At 46.6% G+C, this 18,619-nt stretch overlaps 1 long non-coding RNA gene across 1 annotated transcript; it reads right to left on the bottom strand.

Moving 5' to 3' along the window:
• Positions 1-3,658: 3,658 nt before the first annotated feature.
• Positions 3,659-18,022, bottom strand: LOC121145889. The gene is made up of 3 exons (XR_005882099.1): positions 17,947-18,022; positions 17,742-17,748; positions 3,659-3,670 (listed from the first exon to the last, which is right to left on the bottom strand). It is a non-coding gene; the product is annotated as an uncharacterized LOC121145889 (long non-coding RNA).
• Positions 18,023-18,619: the final 597 nt, after the last annotated feature.

The following is an 18,619-nucleotide window of genomic DNA, read 5'->3' as shown; positions in this document are numbered from 1 at the left end:
AGTAGCGGGAGGAGCCGAGCGAGGGGGACAGGAGGAACGGCGGAGTGACCCCGACGCTCACCAATCAGGAGTCGCCATCGGGGAAGAAGGTGGGGCGATACCCTAAACCGCCCGATTCGGTGACGCATCCGGGAGTTGGGTCCCTGGGCAGGGGTGGAGGGAGGTGGGAGCTACGGCGGGGCCGGGAAGACGGGGACACCGGGTGGTGTGTGCCCACCGTGACTCACTGTCCTTCCAGGACGTTTCCGGGACGCGGGAGGAGTTGGTGGGACGGGGTGGACGCAGGGGGCACGCGTGTTCCTGAGAACGGGAGGAAGTCGGAGCACGGCCCGAGGGGTCGCCATCGGAAAGGAGCGGGGCGGTTAGGGAACAGAGGTGCTGCGGACCCCAGGGCTCAGATGCGGGCGTGGCTCTCGCGCACTCGTGGGATTCGGGCCTGGGATCCAGGAAGGGCGGCCGCCCCCTGACGGCCTGGTTACCCCGGGACGCAGCTCTCCGAGGTGCCTGACCGGAGGGAGCGAGCGCAGACTGAGCACCTGCCCCGCACCAGAAGGCAGGGAGTGAGAGAAAGCGAGCCGGAGCCCTGGAGGCTAGCCGCAAGCCGAGGGCGCTGATGAGAGGTTAGCGCCGAGGCGAAGCCCAGGTTGACGTCCCGGGGACATCCACTTGGCAGAGGGTTGGCAACCCCGAGGGAGTGCCGGGCGCGGGCCCTAGACCGCCACCTGCCGCCCAAGGCGCACTCACAGCCTGCAGGCTAGCAGCCTGCTTACGGCTTCCGAGACAGCTGCCCTCACCTGGGCCGGCCGCAATCCAATCATTCCGCTCGGCTCCAGGTCCAGCCCGAGCGACCGTCTGCACGTGCGTTTTTCAAGCACCTGTGCCTGGGAGAGGAGCGTGGTCTGTATGCGTCCGTGTCCTCCTTCGTGCTGTTCTCCTTCTACCCTCCTCCTTCATCGCCCTTTCTCACTGACTTATTCAACCAGAGAAAAAGCCTGGGATCCGAACGGAAGCACTCCCTCCTCCCCCTGTCCTGACTTCCTTCGCTCTCTTTCCACACAGCCGAGTGTGCGTGTGCCCTGGGTGAGAGTTGTGCGTGTTCAGATGCTATCACGCCTCCGAGAAAAGGGGCACCGCGCTAGCTCTTTTCATAGTCTCATTTCCTCTGCTATTCCGAAATCAGCGGTCGGGCTTTCCAGCTCCTACCATCGGAAATGGCGGGGGGGGGGGGGGGGGGGGGAGAAGCAGAATTAAAGTGGAAACCCACGCAGGGCTAATTATTCTTGAGAGAAGCTTGTGAATGTCCTAAAATTAGCATCCTCCTGGGAGTTTTATTTTAAAGCCGCCATCTGGGTGTCTGGTGGAGAAGCTCACCAGGGCTGTCGTAGCAGCTCCTCTTCTCCAAGGTTGAAGGAACCCCTTTATCTCGGGAGACACACCCCCTCAACCTCACTGACTGGAGGAGCTGCCTCACAGTTGGCTCCCAGCCTCCTGAGCTTCTGGATGTGCAGCAAGGAGGCAGGTGCACTGGAGTTGAAATGTAGTGGTGGGTGGCTCACAGCCCAGCTATCTTGTCTCAATTGCCCCCAGAATGTCAGCTTACCTGCCCTTGAATGGAGCTAGAAATTGCACCTGCTGGGGAATGGGAAGAGTTTGAGCATCCGTTTGCAAACATGGGCTACATGGCCTTCTAGGTCATTCTGTGTTGGGATGTGGAGAGCTGTCACCACTTCATCTACCCCTTCAATAGCGCAGTGGAGGAACAAGAGGCCTGGCACCATGACCACAAATCATGCCATCCTGGAGTGGCCAGAGGATGGGTGGCCTGTCCTCTTTGGTCCACCATCACCCGCGGGAGGCAGAAAGCCCACCTGCCTGCCACAGTGACGTCACCCTTCACCCCACCCCAAACTGCCCACTCATCATCTTCCTCCTTCACCTTGATCTGGAAATGGAATCGAAGTTCTTGGTCACAGACACCTCAGAAGCATCCTTTCAAAAGCCTTCACCACGAGGACTGCGCCAGAATTCACCCGGTTCATTAAATATAGATTGGCTGTCTCCTTTGAAGAGAGGGGCCTGTCTGCGCAGGTGCTTTCAGAGATCCCAGAGAAACCAGCAGGCGTTCCTGGCCTCCTTGCTCTCACAGCTTCATCCATGGGGCCCATCGGACACGGCTGGAAATAGCTATGAGAGAAACTAGAATGGGGGAAGGTCCTGAGAGACGCAGGTGGAGAAGGGAGAGATTATTTTGGAGATTAGAAGCAGTCATTTCCTGCATGTCTTTGTTGACATTTTTAACTTTTGATCACAAATCGGCATTTATTACAGTGGAGCTGGCCTGGCAGAGGAAGCAGCCCTGCTGCCGGGTTTCCTGGTTCTCACATGTTCTCTGCTTTGTCACAGTGAAATGCGTTTTCCCGGACTGAAAGACCTCCAGAACCAGGCTTCAGGCCCGGTCACTGGAGCCTAGGGCCACCCTCCACTGTTATCTGTTGTAAATATTTAATATGGTAGCAGCCTGCAGGCAAGGAGAGCTTGTGTGCCAGGCACAGCTAAGTGGAGCTGCTAAGATTTCTGCCCCTCCTGCCACCACAAGGAAGCCTCTAACAAGTTGGAAAGATTGGGTGGAATCTCCTGCTGGCAGGAGCCATACCAGCAAAATATTAGGCCCCCAACACCTGCTTCTCCCCCGAAACTCAAGTCTTACCCAGATGATTCTGTCCAGTATAGCCCAAGGCACATCTGCAAATCTAACTACAAGGAAAATGTCATGTTCTTTCTTAAGGATTGTATTTATTTATTTATTTATTTGAAAGGCAAACTGAAAGAAAAGGAGATAAAGAGAAAGATCTATCTACTGGTTCACTCCCCCAAATGGCCACAAAGCCACTCCCCACAATGGCCACCAAGGCTGGACCAGGTTGAAAGCCAGGAGTCTGGAACCACAGCCCGGTCTCCCTCATGGTGAGAGGAACCCAGGCTTCTGGGAGCATCTTCCACTGCTTTCCTAGGCACATTAGCAGGGAGCTGGATCAGAAGTGAAGTAGCCAGGAATTGAACCAGCACTAAGGGATCTTGGTGCTACACGTGGCAGATTGACGTGCTCACTGGGCCTGGAAGATACACGTCTCAGTCTTCCCAGTCAGAGACCGGAGTAGTGATAGAGGGTCAAACTGCTGATTGCAACACTGGCATACCATTTTGTAGCACCTGCTTAAGTCTGGGGCTGCTTCACTTTCTTTTCTTTTTTTTAAAGATTTCTTTACTTATCCAAAAGTTAGAGTTAAAGAGCTTTGATCCTCTGGTTCACTCCACAAATGGCTCCAGAAGCCAGGGCTGAACCAGACAGGAGCTTAATCTGTGTCTCCCATGTGGGTGCAGAGGCCCAAGCACCTAAGCCTTCCTCAACTGCCTGCCATAGCATATGAGCAGGAAGCTGAATGGAAAGTGAAGCAGCCAGGACTCCAACAGATGCCTATACAGGATGTATGCATCACAGTGGATTCCTGCCATGTCACAATGCCAACCCCTGCTCCATATCTGACACAGTTTCCTACTAATAATGTACTTGGGGGAAAAGCAGAATGGTTCAAGTGCTTCGGCCTCTGCCACCCATGTAGGAGTGCCTGACGGAGTTCCTTGCTCTGGGCCTCACTTAGCTAAATCCTGGCTGTTTGGGTATCTGGGGAGTGAACCAGAATATGGAAGATCTCCATCTTTCTTTGTGTTGGAAGTGGAATGAGCCAGGCTATAGTCATAGGGATAGACTTGCAGCTGGAGATGGGAGCGCCACCCCCACCATCTGCAGATGAGATAAGCATACCAGTGAAGGATGCTGAAGCCGTGTGCTAGTCCTGGTCCTCAGAGCTGTCCTCTCTGATCTAGGTGCATCCAGGGAGAAGCATTTATGCATTTGCTGCTGTCTTTGCTGAATAACCAGTCAAAACCATCTCTCTCCCAGACCAACCGTGAATTTGTCCTCGTTTGACCACTGATCAGAACTCCCAACAAGCAGCCCTCACAGCCTCTCCTTCGGGACCCTCTTGGCATTGCCAGGCACGTTTTATTCCTTAGCTTTTGCTTGAACTTCTCTACTTCATTTCAATAAGCCACTCTTGCTTTACTCACTCTTCCTTACCCATGCGGTTCATTCTTCCTGCACACGTGACACGAACCCAGCAGCAAGAGACTCACTCACAGTGTCTCTTTCTCCAAATCCCCAGAAAGATGCTATTCTGAGAAGGTTTCTTGGGATACCCTCTTTGGGGTCACTTTTAGAGTAACCCAGATTTCAGAGTCCCCATGAGTCTCCCTGATTCCCGCCCGCGCACCTACCAGCCCGACCACACTCAGGCAAGCCACCGTCACTTCTTGCCTGGAAAACTGAAACATATCAGGAGCTTCCCCACCCCCCAAAAGCTGTTTAAATCATGTTCTTTAACTATTTTAATAACTTTAAGGTGAATGTACAATTACATTCTAATTTTGACTTAATATCATATGTGATTTCCTAATTGCTGTTTCATAATTATCAATAGACTATCATGAATTCATTAACATCATCATTGTGAACACAGTGAAGCACCCTAAAATTTTTTAGTATTAAATCACCACAACAGAAATAATTTAAATTCTGATTACAAAGAACTAAGGTTTAAATAATCCTTCTTCTGGGCCCAGTATGGTAGCCTAGTGGTTACTAAAGTCCTCGCATTGCATGCACCAAGATCCCATATGGGCACCGGTTCTAATCCTGTCAGCTCCACCTCCCATCTAGCTCTTTGCCTGTGGCCTGGGAAAGCAGTCGAGGACGGCCCAAAGCCTTGGGACCCTGCACCCATATGGGAGACCCAGAAGAGGCTCCTGGCTCCTGGCTTCAGTTCGGGCACTTGGGGAGTGAATCAGCAGATGGAAGATTTTCTTCTATGTCTCTCCTCCTTTCTATATATATATGTATATATATCTGACTTTCCAATAAAAATAAATAAATTTTTTAAAAAAAAAAAATCTTTTTTCTATTCAGTAGCCCTTTCATATCTGGGGCAAGAAATGGAAACTTTCACAGTGAAGTTGAGAGTAGCTGCCCGATTAGCGGAATTGAAAGTAGTGATCAGCTGTAGTAGGCCTCCCAGGGAAGGAAGATGCTCAGGCAAAATTATTTTTTAATGATTTTCCATCTTTATTTTAATTGTATTGCAAGAAAGCAGCTATCTGCTCACTAGTGCATTCTCAGAGAAATTTCTAGGGTGAAATTATGGAATTATAAGATGAGCTGGAGTGGGCGTTTGGCCCAGCACTGAAGACACCACTGAGACGTCTTCTTCTCAGAGTCCTTAAATCCAAGTCCCAACATGGTTCCTGCTTCCAGCTTCCTGCTTCTGAGCCCTGTCCTCTGACAGCTTCCAGGGATACTGAACAAAAGTCAGCAAGCTGACTTGCTGGTCCTATAAGCCAGAACTCTTCTTCCTTAAGTAATGTGACATCTGGGCCACCTCTATCAACCAAGAGGAAATGCAAAATCATGGTGAGGTAAGGTGCTGACGTCCCTGGCTCAGGGAGACTCACTGGCCCTCATGGCATTGAACAATGTGTGTAGCAGCTCAAAGCTGCCAGGAGCTTGAATCACAGTTGTTACTGTAAAGAGCATAAAGCCAGTGCGTGCCTCTCCAGATGGGAATCAAACCAAAGGGAACCCAGAAACTGAAGCTTCCCCTATGCCATGACTGCTTGACTTATGCATGGACGTGTGCCCTCGATTCTGTGTGACAAGACTTGACTGTGATTCTGCTGGGGAGTTTTAAGTGAATTATATCCTGAATAAATGAAGTCAGAATTTAATATCTATGCAAAATACCAGTATCATGTTGTGGTGCTTCATGTGACACAAGATGTGTCAACCTATTACTTGGGCATATGTTTTATTCCCTTTTGGCTTTTAAACTTGTTCTTGGCTGCCATCCCTCCGCATAAAAGATATTCCATAAATTGTTTGTTGAGCAAATGCATGATTTTATTTTCTTCAAAACCATTATCTCAGTGCACTTGACAAGGTAATAGAATTATATGTCTATTGTCTGCAAGGATACTTTGGCTGCAAGTAAGAAGACATTACAAACCACTGAAATGGGTAGAAATTTGGCATGGGGATGCTCACATTCCACATCAGCACCCCTAGATGTGCATCCCAGCTCCACTGTTGGTTCCAGCTTCCTGCTAGTCTGTACCCTGGAAGACAGCAGGTAATGGCTCAAGTTGTTTGGTCCCTGCCACCCAAGGGAGACTTGGGTTGAGCTGTAGGCCCCTGGCTTCAGCCTTGCCAAGCCCCCGCTGTTGTGGACATTTGCAGAGTGAGTCAGCAAGTGGATGATATCTCTCTCTTTTTCAAAGCAAAAGAAGTGTCAACCACTCAAACAAGAAGGGGTATATTATTCACATAGCAAGACATCTTGTGGTATGGTGACTCAAGTCTAGGTTTACTGAGTAGCTCAAACACGTCAATGGAAGACCCACATTCTTTTTGTCTTCCTGCTCTGCCAGGTTCAACATGAGGGCTCCTTCCTCCCCTGATGGAGCATCACACCCAGAAAAAGCCATGTCCTGGGATGGGAAAGAATATCCCTTCCTTGAGTCACCTTCTATGACTAAGGAAGACTCTCCTAGAAGTGTCTGTTCAGAATCAGAGCACACACTTCTTCCTACTGTTGGAAACTATACAAGAGAAGCAGGTGTTCAGTCTAAACCACAGTCTTTGCACAATACTTGAGGCCATGCTTATCAGCACAGAGCACCAGATCCAAGTTCCCAGATCTCAGCCAGCAAGCAACCTTTGCAAAGAGTCCTTTTTGAGGAAGGCAGCTCTGGGTTCACCCTTACCTCTAATCTGCCTATGTGCTCAACACTCAAAGGGTGCTTCATCACACACGGATTCTTTTTGAAATATGGAACTTTATTCTTTTCTTTCTCGAGAGTGGGCTGAGCAGGTGCACTTCAAGGATCTCATAACAGTCGTGGCTGTGAACCCAGGACTCAGCCCACACGGCCTCCTTGAGGGCAATGAGGCAATGTTTTCAAAAAAGATGTGTGTGTGTGTGTGTGTGTGTGTGTGTGTGTGTGTGTGTGTGTGTGTAGTTAAGACGATGGGAAGCTTGCAAGGGCTGTTCAGGTATGCCAAGGACATGACAGTGAGTTCTTGGTCATACCAAATTGTAGTGGGTCCACTTATTCACTGAAAAAAAAGCTTAGTAGGGGCCAGCACTGTGGCAAGTGACATGCTAACATTCCATATGGATGCCAGTTCTTGTCCTGGATGCCCCACTTCTGATCCAGTTCCCTGCTAAAGTGCCTTGGAAATCAGAGGATGATAGCTCAAATGCTTGGGACCCTGCTACCCATGAGGGAGACCCGGAAGAAGCTTCTGGCTCCTTGCTTCGGACTGGCCCAGCAGCTCTCTGGAGAATGAACCAGCAGATGAAAGAATTACCTGTCTCTCTGTCTCATTTTCTCCCTCTTTCTAACTCTGATTCTCAAATCAATAAATCTTTCAAAAACTACCCTTGACCACTCAGGCGGATGGGTCAGTTACATTCCCACAGCCTCCTTCCAGAGAACTGATCAGAACTGCAGACTGAATAAAGCTGAGGTGTCAAGAAACAGTGGGAAAGTGGCAGTCAAGAGCCAAGAACTGCTGCCCAGGGCTCCCTGGAGGACTTTGGTGCGTGGCAATCAAGGGATAATGGACTTTCTGGATGGGAATGGCCACTCAAACATCACTTTTCCAGGAACAAAATCCCTGACGCCAGCTTTCCAGAAACAGGGTGTGTGAGCGCGCCGGCATCATTCCCTAACTGCCTGCCAAGCTGCAGCTAAAGTGCAGCCACTAGAAGCTCCTTACTCAGGTTTCTTTAATTAAGAAAGTAATGGCTCTGAGGACAAGCACTAAAAGATCCTTTCTCCTGTTGTTCCGCTGTTCTCTCTCCAAACCCAATCTTCTCTCTAGAAAGATTCCATAATCATAAGGTGCAAGAATCTAACTTGGGCATCAGGTATGGTTCTAATTCTAGACAAGCTACCTCAAACCCCTGGATATAAGCAGAGTCTGTGTTCACAGGCAATGCCGATCTCAGTAATAATAACGGCCATCTGTTGCATGCTGTATTGTTGTATTATGCATACATTCTATTATATTACATTACATACATTACATTGCATTATATTCTACATGCTCAAACTGTAGTGGTATGCCCATTTCACAGCTAAGGACACCAAAATTCACAAGGATCTAACAGCTGTCACAGAGGAAAGCAATCAGGAAGTGTGCATCTGGGGCTGAAGGACTCTGAAACAGACACTTGCTACTCAGACGCCCCAGGACAGAGAGATGCCTGGCAAATACAGGGACCTGTGCTGATCACTTGGAGAGCAAGAGGAGTTTTGGGAAGGCGAATCTACAATATTATGTCTCTCTCACATTTTTTCAAAGTTTATTTACGTTTAGTGGAAATGCACATTTTACAGAGAAGAGGGATCTTCCATCTGCTGGAGCACTCCATGCATGGCCACACTGGCCAGAGCTGAGCCGAGCTGAGCTGAAACTGGGAGCCAGAAGCTTCTTCTGGGTCTCCCACATGGGTACAGAGGGCCAATGACTTGGACCATCCTCTTCTGCTTTGCCAGGCCATGGAGAGGGAGCTGCTTTAGAAGTGGAGAATCCAGACTCCCCACCAAAAATGCTGGCACCACAATTAGAGGCCTAGCTTGCTATGCCACCATACCTCCATAACTTCCCTAGCAATATTATCTTGAAGATGGGATTTTGGCTACTTTGCAAGGGTAAAATTTGGCTAATTGCAAGGCAATTAGCAAGGAACAGAGAATTTGGAAACAACATGGAGTTGGAATCCCACAATCAAGTTACATAGTCTCATAGTGCAACGTAGTTTTCCTTCCTAACTTTACAAAGTGATAATTTTATAGTTCTTTACATAATCATTTTACCTATCTGCCCTACCTACTTAAGACAACCAAGTTTTACTGAACCATTTATCCATTTTTTTAAAAAGATTGACTGCTTTATTTTTATCAGAAAGGCATATTTGCAGAGAGAAGGAAATGCAGAGAGAAAAATATTTCATCTGCTGGTTCACCCCCTAAGTGGCCACAACAGTGGTGCTTAGCTGATCTGAAGCCAGGAGCAAAGAGCTTCTCTTGAGTCTCCCATGTGGGTGCAGGGTTCCAAGGCTTTGTGCCATCCTCCTCTGATTTCCCAGACCATAAGCAGGGAGCTGGATGGGAAGTGCAGCAGCTGGAACACAAACCAGCACCGATATGGAATCCTGGCCCCTGCAAAATAAGTATTTAGCCACTGAATCATCACAACAGGCCCTATCCTTTTTATGTATGTATGTATGCATGCATGCATTTATATTGGAAAGGCAGATTTACAGAGAGAAGGAGAGATAGGAAGATCTTCTATTTGCTGGCTCACTCCCCAAACGACCACAATGGGCAGAACTGAGCCAATCTGAAGCCAGGAGCTTCTTCTGGGTCTCCCATGCATGTGCAGGATCCCAAGGCTTTGGGCCATTCTCCATTGCTTTCACTGACCATAAGCAAGGAGCTGGATGGGAAGTGGAGCAGCCAGGACAGGAACTGACACCCATATGGGATGCTAGCACTTGCTGGAGGATTAACCAGTTGAGCTATTGCACCAGTCCTGTAACCTATTTATGCTAAGGACTTAATAGAGAGCTTGACATATAGTGAGTATTCAATATCCATTAACCATGTGTTACAATAAATAAATTGGGGCCAGTGCTGTGGCATAGGGGGCAGGCACTGGCATCCATATCCATCATGTCCTGGCTGTTGCACTTCCAATCCAGTTCTCTACTAATGCACCTGGGAAAGCAGCAAAAGATGGCCCAAGTGCTTAGACCCCTGCATCCACATAAAAGACAAAGATGAATCTCCCAGCTCCTGAGTTTAGCTCATCCCAGCCCCAGCCATTGCAAACATTTTCCCCACCAGGAAAAAAAAAAAAAAAAAAAGCTAGATGGAGGTAGAAATGGGGAAAAGGAAGATTTAGCAGGACTATACAAGTTTGTCCGTTGGTGTTCTCCTCTCCTCGACCAGATTATAAGGACTGGAAGACAGAAGCATATACTGTAGAATGTTCAAATCCCATGGCTTCTAGCAGATTTCTAGGCTTGGGGAGACACTGGGGAGAGAGCCATTACTCCCCAGCACACTCGGGGTGATGAGGCCCAGAAGTTGCACACTTCTCCTAAGCCAAGGGTGACTGAGCTGCTTGGGGAATGTGAGATTGGACAGTGGATGAAGAGTTACCTCCCTCCCGATATTTTAAAAGCCAAATCACCTCTGCAAATGTGTTTTGGTTCTGAAAGTTGACACTCTCACCAGCAGTCTCTGAGAGCTTCCATTTCTGTGCTCCCTGGTGGTTTCAGAGGCATTCCAGGGAGGATTAGAATTGTCAGCAATCTTGGGGAAGGATCCACAATCCTGGGGTTAAAACAAGTCCAGCAGGGCCCGGCGCAATGGCGCAGTGGTTAAGGTCCTCGCCCTGCAGGCCCGGGATCCCATATGGGCACCGGTTCTAATCACCGGTTCTAATCCCAGCCCCGCTTCCCATCCAGCTCCCTGCCTGTGGCCTGAGAAAGCAGTCGAGGACGGCCAAAGCCTTGGGACCCTGCACCCGCGAGGGAGACCCAGAAGAGGCTCCTGGCTTCGGATTGGCTCAGCTCCAGCTGTTGTGGCCACCTGGGGAGTGAATCATCACACGGAAGATCTTCCTCTCTGTATATCTGCCTTTCAAATAAAAATAAATAAAATAAAAATAAATAAATAAAACCCATCCCGGCTTGCTCCACCCTGTGAAGCTGCTGGGTTACACATCTTCACCACCCTGCCAGTGCTGGAGTGCTGGAAGGTCGCATTCCCCACCATCTCTCTCCTGGTGGCTCTGCTTGTGTCATCTCTATCAGAGCGAATAGTTGGTACAGGCTTGTTCCTGAAGTGCAAACACAGAAGGACAAGGAACAGCAATCAGTCCTGCAGGGTTTCCTTACAAGGCTTCCACATGTCAATGTTTACCTCCAGACATACCCGGATACTTAAAGAAGAATTGTAGTCCATCCACAAAATACTAACTGATCCTTTTGCCCATCTCTGGAGAAACCTTTAAAGATTCTCCAGTTCACCTCACATTGTGCACTAGAAGCTGCTGGGGTGGGCTCCGTGCTAACTCACAAAGCCTCTGCTGCAAGCTCCGGTCTGTGCTTGTATTTTTCCTGTGTCTCCTTCATCTCCAGCTCGCTGTTGTGCACGCCAGCTTGGGCCCTCATTGCAGCTCCCCTGCTTTAGATCATATCTCAAATATCAGTTTGTTTATGGGACAAAAAGTACTCCCTTCTGCTGCTTGCCAATTCAAATATCCAGCTGAAGCTGGACATGGTGAATTCAAGCCTGTCTTTCCTGTGGGTGGAAAGAACCCAGTTATACTGGAGCCACCACCCCTGCCTCCCAGGGCCTGCAGTAGCTGGAAGTTGGGGTCAGGGGCAAGCACTCCAGTATAGGATGGGGATACACATATTTTTTAAAAGATTTATGTATTTACCTATATGAAAGGGAGAGTGATACAGAGAAAGAAAGGGAGAGAGATAAAAAGAGATTGTTCTTTCCATTGGTTTACTTCTAAGATGGTGGCAACAACTGGGGCTGAGCCAGGCCAAAGCCAGGAGTCTAAAACTCCACCTGGACTTCCCATGTGGGTGGTAGGGGCCTTAGCTTTTAGGCATCCTCTGTGCTTCCCCAGAAGCATTAGCCACAAGCTAGATCAAAAACAGAGCAGCTGGAGCTGGTACCACCGCATAATAGGCTAAGCCTGTGGTGCCGGCACGCATATAGCTCCGGTTCATGCCCAGCTGCCCTATTTCCCAGCTCCCTGCTTATGGCCTGAGAAGGTAGCAAAGGATGGCTCAAATCACTGGGCCCCTGAAGCCACATGGGAAACCCTAAACAGGCTCCTGGCCTCTAGCTTCAGATTGGCTCAGCTCTGAGGGTTGTAGCCATTGGGGAATGAACATGGAAAAAAATTTGTTTCTTTCTCTCTCCTTTTGCCTCTCCATTCTCTCTGTAACTCTGCCCTTCAAATAAAAATAAATATATGTATTTTTTAATAAAAGCTGCAGGGACTCAAATTAGTGGTCCAATATGGGATGCCAGCACGGTAGTGGCAGCTTCACCACAATGCCAATACCTCAAAGGACAGATGTGATTCCCAGTTTTAGTTTTCATTATATTGCTTTTGGACATTGCTGCAGCAGGCTGTTGTAACAGTTTTAGTCTTACATAATCCTTCATTTTTTTGAGAATAACTTACTAACAATTGTCCTGAGCATTTCTTCCACGTTATAACTCATTTTATCCACAAGTTTCACTAGAGCCTTTAGTCACCATTCTCATACCCTGGGAGTTTCTTTCTTGGATTCTTTTTATGTTTGGTAACTTGAACCTTGAGTAATTCTTCACACAGAGTTACAAGAGAACAAACTATCCAAGCTTTTACAGCATATCTGAAAAAAAAATTGTTTTCTCATTCTTGATTTATAGTTTTGGTAGAAAGCTGCTCCGTTTTATCTGACAATCTGCTGTCAGTCTAGGTAATCTTTCCCCCAACAAGAGTTCTAGGGAAATTCTCTTCATTCTTGCAGTTCTGCATTTTCAACAGGGGGATGGATCAATGATTGGTTTAATCTTTTTACTTACTCGGCTTGGTGTTCATGAGCCCTTCCAAAATGGAAGATGAATTTTTTTCCACTATCAGTTCAAGTTTTGATTGATTGCTTTTGCCTTTTCAGAATGTCTAGATGAGTTCATAATAAAGTTCAAGTCCAGCCTTCCTCTTACTCCTCTTAACTCCCATCATTTTGGCGAACACTCAGCTTGCACCTCCAACCTGACCTCCGGTTGAATCCCTTCTACTATCCTATAGCTGACCGGCTTTTTGTGTTATTGTTGCCTTGGTCTCCTGGCTCTCATCTCACACTGGCCTTCATCAGGAATGAGAGAGAAAGGCCAGTCCCTGCCTGTTCAGTCTTCTGTCAGAATTGCATCCTCAGTGTATTTCCTTTTTCTTTAGGAGTCATACCCACAGGGCTTGGATAGACAATGGTGTGGTGACTGGCCTTCTAGAGTCCCTGTAGCTGACCCTGCTACACTGTTCTTGGACCAAGCCAATGGATTTCTCATCTCATCTGTATCTGTGGTAGAAAATCATTTCAAAAATAAAAACTGTCTCTGTATTATGCATGCATATTTTTCCTTGTCATGATTCCCTAAACAATACAACTATTTACATAGCACTGTCATTATATTGGGTCCTATAAATAACCTAGAGAAGAAATTCAAAGTTTAAGAAAGGGGAGCAGGTGTTATGTAGTGGGGGTGTGCTGGGGGGTGGGACACCCACGTCCCAGATCAGAATACCTAGGAGAGAGCCCCACTTCTACTTCCAGCCTCAGCTTCCTGCTAATGCACACTGTGAGAGCCAACAGATGTTGGTTCACGTACTTGGGTCCTTGCCATGCACACAGGAGACTCAGACTGAGTTCCAGGCTTCTGGCTTTGGCCTGGTCCAGGCATTTTGGGAGTGAGAAAGCAGATGGAAGATCTCTCTCTTGACCTCTGTCTCGCCCAAGCCCTCCTACCACATGCCCATCAAAATTTTTGAAAAAGAAAAAAAGTCTTTCAAAACCAAAATAAAATTTTTAAAAGCAATAGCTTCAAAGGGATGTGGGAGGATTTAGAGGTCATAAGCAAATACTACACTATTTTATATAAGACACGTGAGCATTTCAGATTTTGTTACGCAGGGCAGGTCCTGGAACACATCTCTGGTGGACACTAGAAATTGCTAGTGATTTCTTTGGTGTATCTGCCTTTTCTCACACGGATGTCTTCAAACATAACCCATATTAAACCTACGGGAAAGGCTTCTACTCTGTTGTTATTAAACCCAGTTTTTATGGTGAAAATTCACAACACAAAAGCTGCCATTTTAACCATTTGTAAGTATGCAAATCTGTGATGTTTAATATGCTCATAATTTTGCATAATCACTACAACTATGTCATTCCGGAATATTTTTACTACCCTAAAAGGACACCCAATTTTCGGCACATATGTTAAAGAAACAGACGAGATGGGCCCGGCACAATGGCACAGTGGTTAAGGTCCTTGCCTTGCACACCTGGGATCCTATATCGGTGCCGGTTCTAATCCTGGCAGCTCCACTTCCCACCCAGCTCCCTACTTGTGGCCCGGGAAAGCAGTTGAGGACTGCCCAAAGCTTTGGGACCCTGCACCCGCGTGGGAAACCTGGAAGAGGCTCCTGGCTTCGGATTAGCATGGCATCCGCTGTTGCGCTCACTTGGGGAGTAAATCGTCGGATGGAAGATCTTCCTCTCTATCTCTCCTCTCTGTATATCTGCCTTTCCAATAAAAATAAAAAATAAATCTTTAAAAAAAAAAGAAAGAAAGAAACAGACAAGAGTTTTGACTGATTTGCATGTGCCTGCATTTGGGAAGGAGACCTCAGACAGCACTTCTAGAGTAACTGATCACCAAACAGAAATTACTAACTGGTGCCTTGTATACAGGGAAAGAACTTGCCATTAGTGTACCTAAGTAAGATTACTTAGAGATAATAGAAGGGTCTTGAATATTTTGCTAGAAACCAGCATGAGCTAGTCTATAGTGTTCTCCAAACTCAACCTCCTGCAGGAATGAGGTAAGTAATCAAACATGAAGACCAGCTGGGGGCCCGGCGCGGTGGCACAGTGGTTAAGGTCCTCGCCTTGCACGCCCAGGATCCCATATGGGCGCTGGTTCTAATCCTGGCGGCCCCGCTTCCCATCCAGCTCCCTGCCTGTGGCCTGGGAAAGCAGTCAAGGACTGCCCAAAGCTTTGGGAACCTGCACCCGCGTGGGAGACCCGGAAGAGGCTCCTGACTTCGGATTGGCATAGCATCGACCGTTGCGCTCACTTGGGGAGTGAATCATCGGACGGAAGATCTTCCTCTCTGTCTCTCCTCTCTGTATATCTGCCTTTCCAATAAAAATAAAAAGTAAATCTTTAAAAAAAAAAGACCAGATGGTATTGAAATATAACAGTAAATTAAACCTAGTAGTATTGACCACTGCAGCCTTAATATTCCATTACTCAAGTCCTCCCTCTCAGTCATTTTTGTTGTTGTTGCATTCTAATAGCCACTTTCCAATTCAAATGCAGATAGGTGAGAAAAATTTGATTCTGTAGATGAGTATCAAAACCAAACCCTGCAAGTATGTTAAAGCTAGAGTGAGAGTATACAAACTCGTTTCTGCCTTTGGGGTTCAGGTAGATGTTTAAGCATCCTATCACTTAAGTGTCCAACAACTGCTATGTCAGGATTTATTGTAAGTTTCATTCAACAGCTTTCCTACAATAGGCCTGGGACCTGAGCAGGACAACATTACAAATCCAGTCACAAGATAGGTGATATTTAGGAAGCTTTGGGTTGCAAGTAACAGAAATTTAATAACAAGCATTTATAACCTCACAGAGTAATTGCAAATAAAGACAAAGCTGGGTGCTTCATGGGGAAGGAAGGAGTTAATTAAAACTACTCCCACAGAAGAGAAAATTTTTGTATCTGTTACTATACAGCTTATGAAAATAATGAACAGGCTCTTATAAAGACAATGAAAACAATTGAAATCAGACAACTTGCAAGGGTATGCAAAATTGACTGCGACTATTTCCATGGAAGCATAAAACATTTTTCTCCATTCCCAAGGAGGTCACTTGTTAGATATTTGTTTAGCCATCTGGATACTTTAAAAAAAGAAACTAGCCTATTTAGATCCATTCTTTTCTAAAAGAGAAGGTTCTAACAATAGGACTTGAAATTACTGGGTCATAAATTCTGTAGCAAAAAAAAAAGTCTAGAATCAAATATAGAATATTACTACGTCAGGTTCAAACATTAAAGCATATATCAGGCTCCAAGTGACCCTGCTGCATTAGACATATCCAGAATTAGGAACTGGGCAGGTCTGCCACAAGCACAGCAGTGCTCTGAGCTTAGAAGTCCAAGAATAAGTGAGGTCAAGTTCATTGTCAGACTCCTGGTAAATAGGTCTTGGAGTCTAAGCAAAAGAGTTGGCGGAAGCCAGAAAAGTCAAGAGGAGTTGAGGAACGCTCTGGGGTCCAAAGTCAAAGAGAGGAATCCCTTGCTGCACCACATCATCGTCTGCCCCTATCTTGTTCAACTCTCAGCATCTGGGAACTCTTTCTTTGTGGGGAGCCAGGCCCTGAGCTCTTCAGAGCTGCTCTCTGCCCTTTTGTGCCCTCCTATGGGCCAATCAACAGTTGCCCAAGCATGGAACCCCAACAATGCGCAACTGAGTAGTGAGCTGAGGTAGTCTCTCTCATTCCATGACACGTTATTTTTGCTTGAAAGCATGACTGGCAGATGGATGATGGTTGCTTGGCAGCAAACAGCATACAGTAAAGAAGGATATCCAATTATCAAAGAAACCCAACAAAACACTTTGCTTCCAACTATATCTCTGTGTAGGACCAGACTGTTTGCATCAACTTGAAACAAAGCAACAGATTCGAGAATCCAGTTGTCTTCATAAGCCAAATCCTCAAGAAGGAAAAAAACAACACTTTTCTTCTTCATATGTCTGTGTGTGTATGTGTTAGGAAATATTTAACTGTTGAACATTAAATATTTATGTTAGCGTTTGCTGAATTTGTTGTTATTTTTATATGCATTAGTAAATATTTTAAGATGTGTCACTGGTGAGCATTTGGCATAACAGCGAAGACGCTGCTTGGGACAGCCACATCTCCTATCCGAGTGCTTGGGTCCGAGTCCCAGCTCCATCTGATACCAGCTTCCTGCTCATGTGCACCCTAGAAGGCAGCAGGTGAGGGCTCAGACAGGGTCTCTGCCACTACATGGGAGACCACTAAGTTCACATGGCCCAGCCTCAGCTATTGCATTTAAAATGTGAACCAATGGATGAAATATTTCTCTCTGCCTGCCTGTTTCTGTCTCTCTTCCTTTCCTCCTGCCCTTGCTCCCTCCCCCATAGTTTAAACAGAATGAAAATACATTTTAAAAATCTATCCATTTTATTGTCAAATATGATTAAAGTCATGTTCAATTTAACCCACATAAAAAAAGTTTGGGGATTCCTCAATAATTTTCAGATTGCCAAAAGTTTCTGGGACCAAGAACTTTGCAAACTGAGAATAAAGAGACAATTGATTCTGAGCTTACAACAAGTAATTTATTTTAGTTAATCAATGAGTGAACCTGGTGCTTACCAACAACCCTAGCTGGGGGAAGTTTTGGACATTCCATTGAATTATGTATATGCATTATATCAAATTTGGGAAATTCATTAGGTGGTTAATTTCTGTACATCAATGTGGGAGGGCCCAGGTGTCCAGATTTTTGGTCAGCTTCCACCGTGGACATTTCTGTAGGGTAGTTAATGTGGGTGACGTGAACAGTTAGCGGACCTTGACCAATGTCTGTGATCTTCCATAGTGTCCAAGGAACTGAAGGCCCTCATGGAACAAACATCATCTCCTGCCGGAGATGTCTGTCTGCAGAAGGCCTTCAGAATGGAGCTGAGGCATCAGTCTTCCCCGAGTCTCCAAGCCACCCATGCACTCAACAGATTTTGGACATTCCCACCTCCAGAACTGAGTATTTGCAAATAAACCTCTGCCTCCAAATATATACACACACAGAATTGGTTCTGTTGGCTCATAAAAAAACCTCAGTGGCACACTAATCTTCAACAAGCAGGATTTACAATAACATTCAGTAGGCGCTAGTGTGGTGGCTCAATAGGCTAATTCACCTACAGCGCTAGGATCCTATATTGGTATGGATTCATGTCCTGGCTGCTCCACTTCCCACCCAGCTTCCTGCTAATGGCCTTAGCAAGCAGCAGAGTGGATCAGGTTCTTGGGCCCTGGCACCCATGAAGGAGACCCAGAAGAAGCTCTTGGCTCCTGGTTTTAGATCAACTCAGCTCTGGACACCATGGTGATTTGGGAAGTAAACCAGTGAATGAAAGATCTCTGTCTCTTCTCTCTGTAAAATCTACCTTTCCAACAAAATAAATAAATCTTTTAAGAAGGGAGATACAGAAAGAAAGATTTGTTTGTTGGTTCACCCCCACAAGTGGCCACAATGGCCAGAGCTGAGCTGATCCAAAGCCAGGAGCCCAGGGCTTTGGGCCATCCCTTATTGCCTTCCCAGGCCAGAAGCAGGGAGCTAGACTGGAAGTGGAGCAGCTGGGACACAAATCATCATTCATATGGGATCCCAGTGCATGCAAGGCAAGAATTTAGCCACTGAGCCATCATGCTGAACACAAAAATACACAAGCTTTAAAAAAAAAGCAGCCAATAGATCCTTGGAGTAGGAGGGATTTGAAGGAAGGAGAAACAGAATATCTTAAGAGTTTTATTCATGATCTTAACTAAATGTTCAAAATATATTGAAATAACCCTGCTAAACATGGGTCTGGTT

This window comes from Ochotona curzoniae, unplaced genomic scaffold, assembly GCF_017591425.1.
Source record: "Ochotona curzoniae isolate NIBS_2020 unplaced genomic scaffold, NIBS_Ocur_1.0 scaffold_3835, whole genome shotgun sequence".
In the NCBI taxonomy this organism is placed as follows: Eukaryota; Metazoa; Chordata; class Mammalia; order Lagomorpha; family Ochotonidae; genus Ochotona; species Ochotona curzoniae.
Note: the sequence above shows the minus strand (reverse complement) of the source record. Positions and strands in the feature narration are given on the sequence as shown.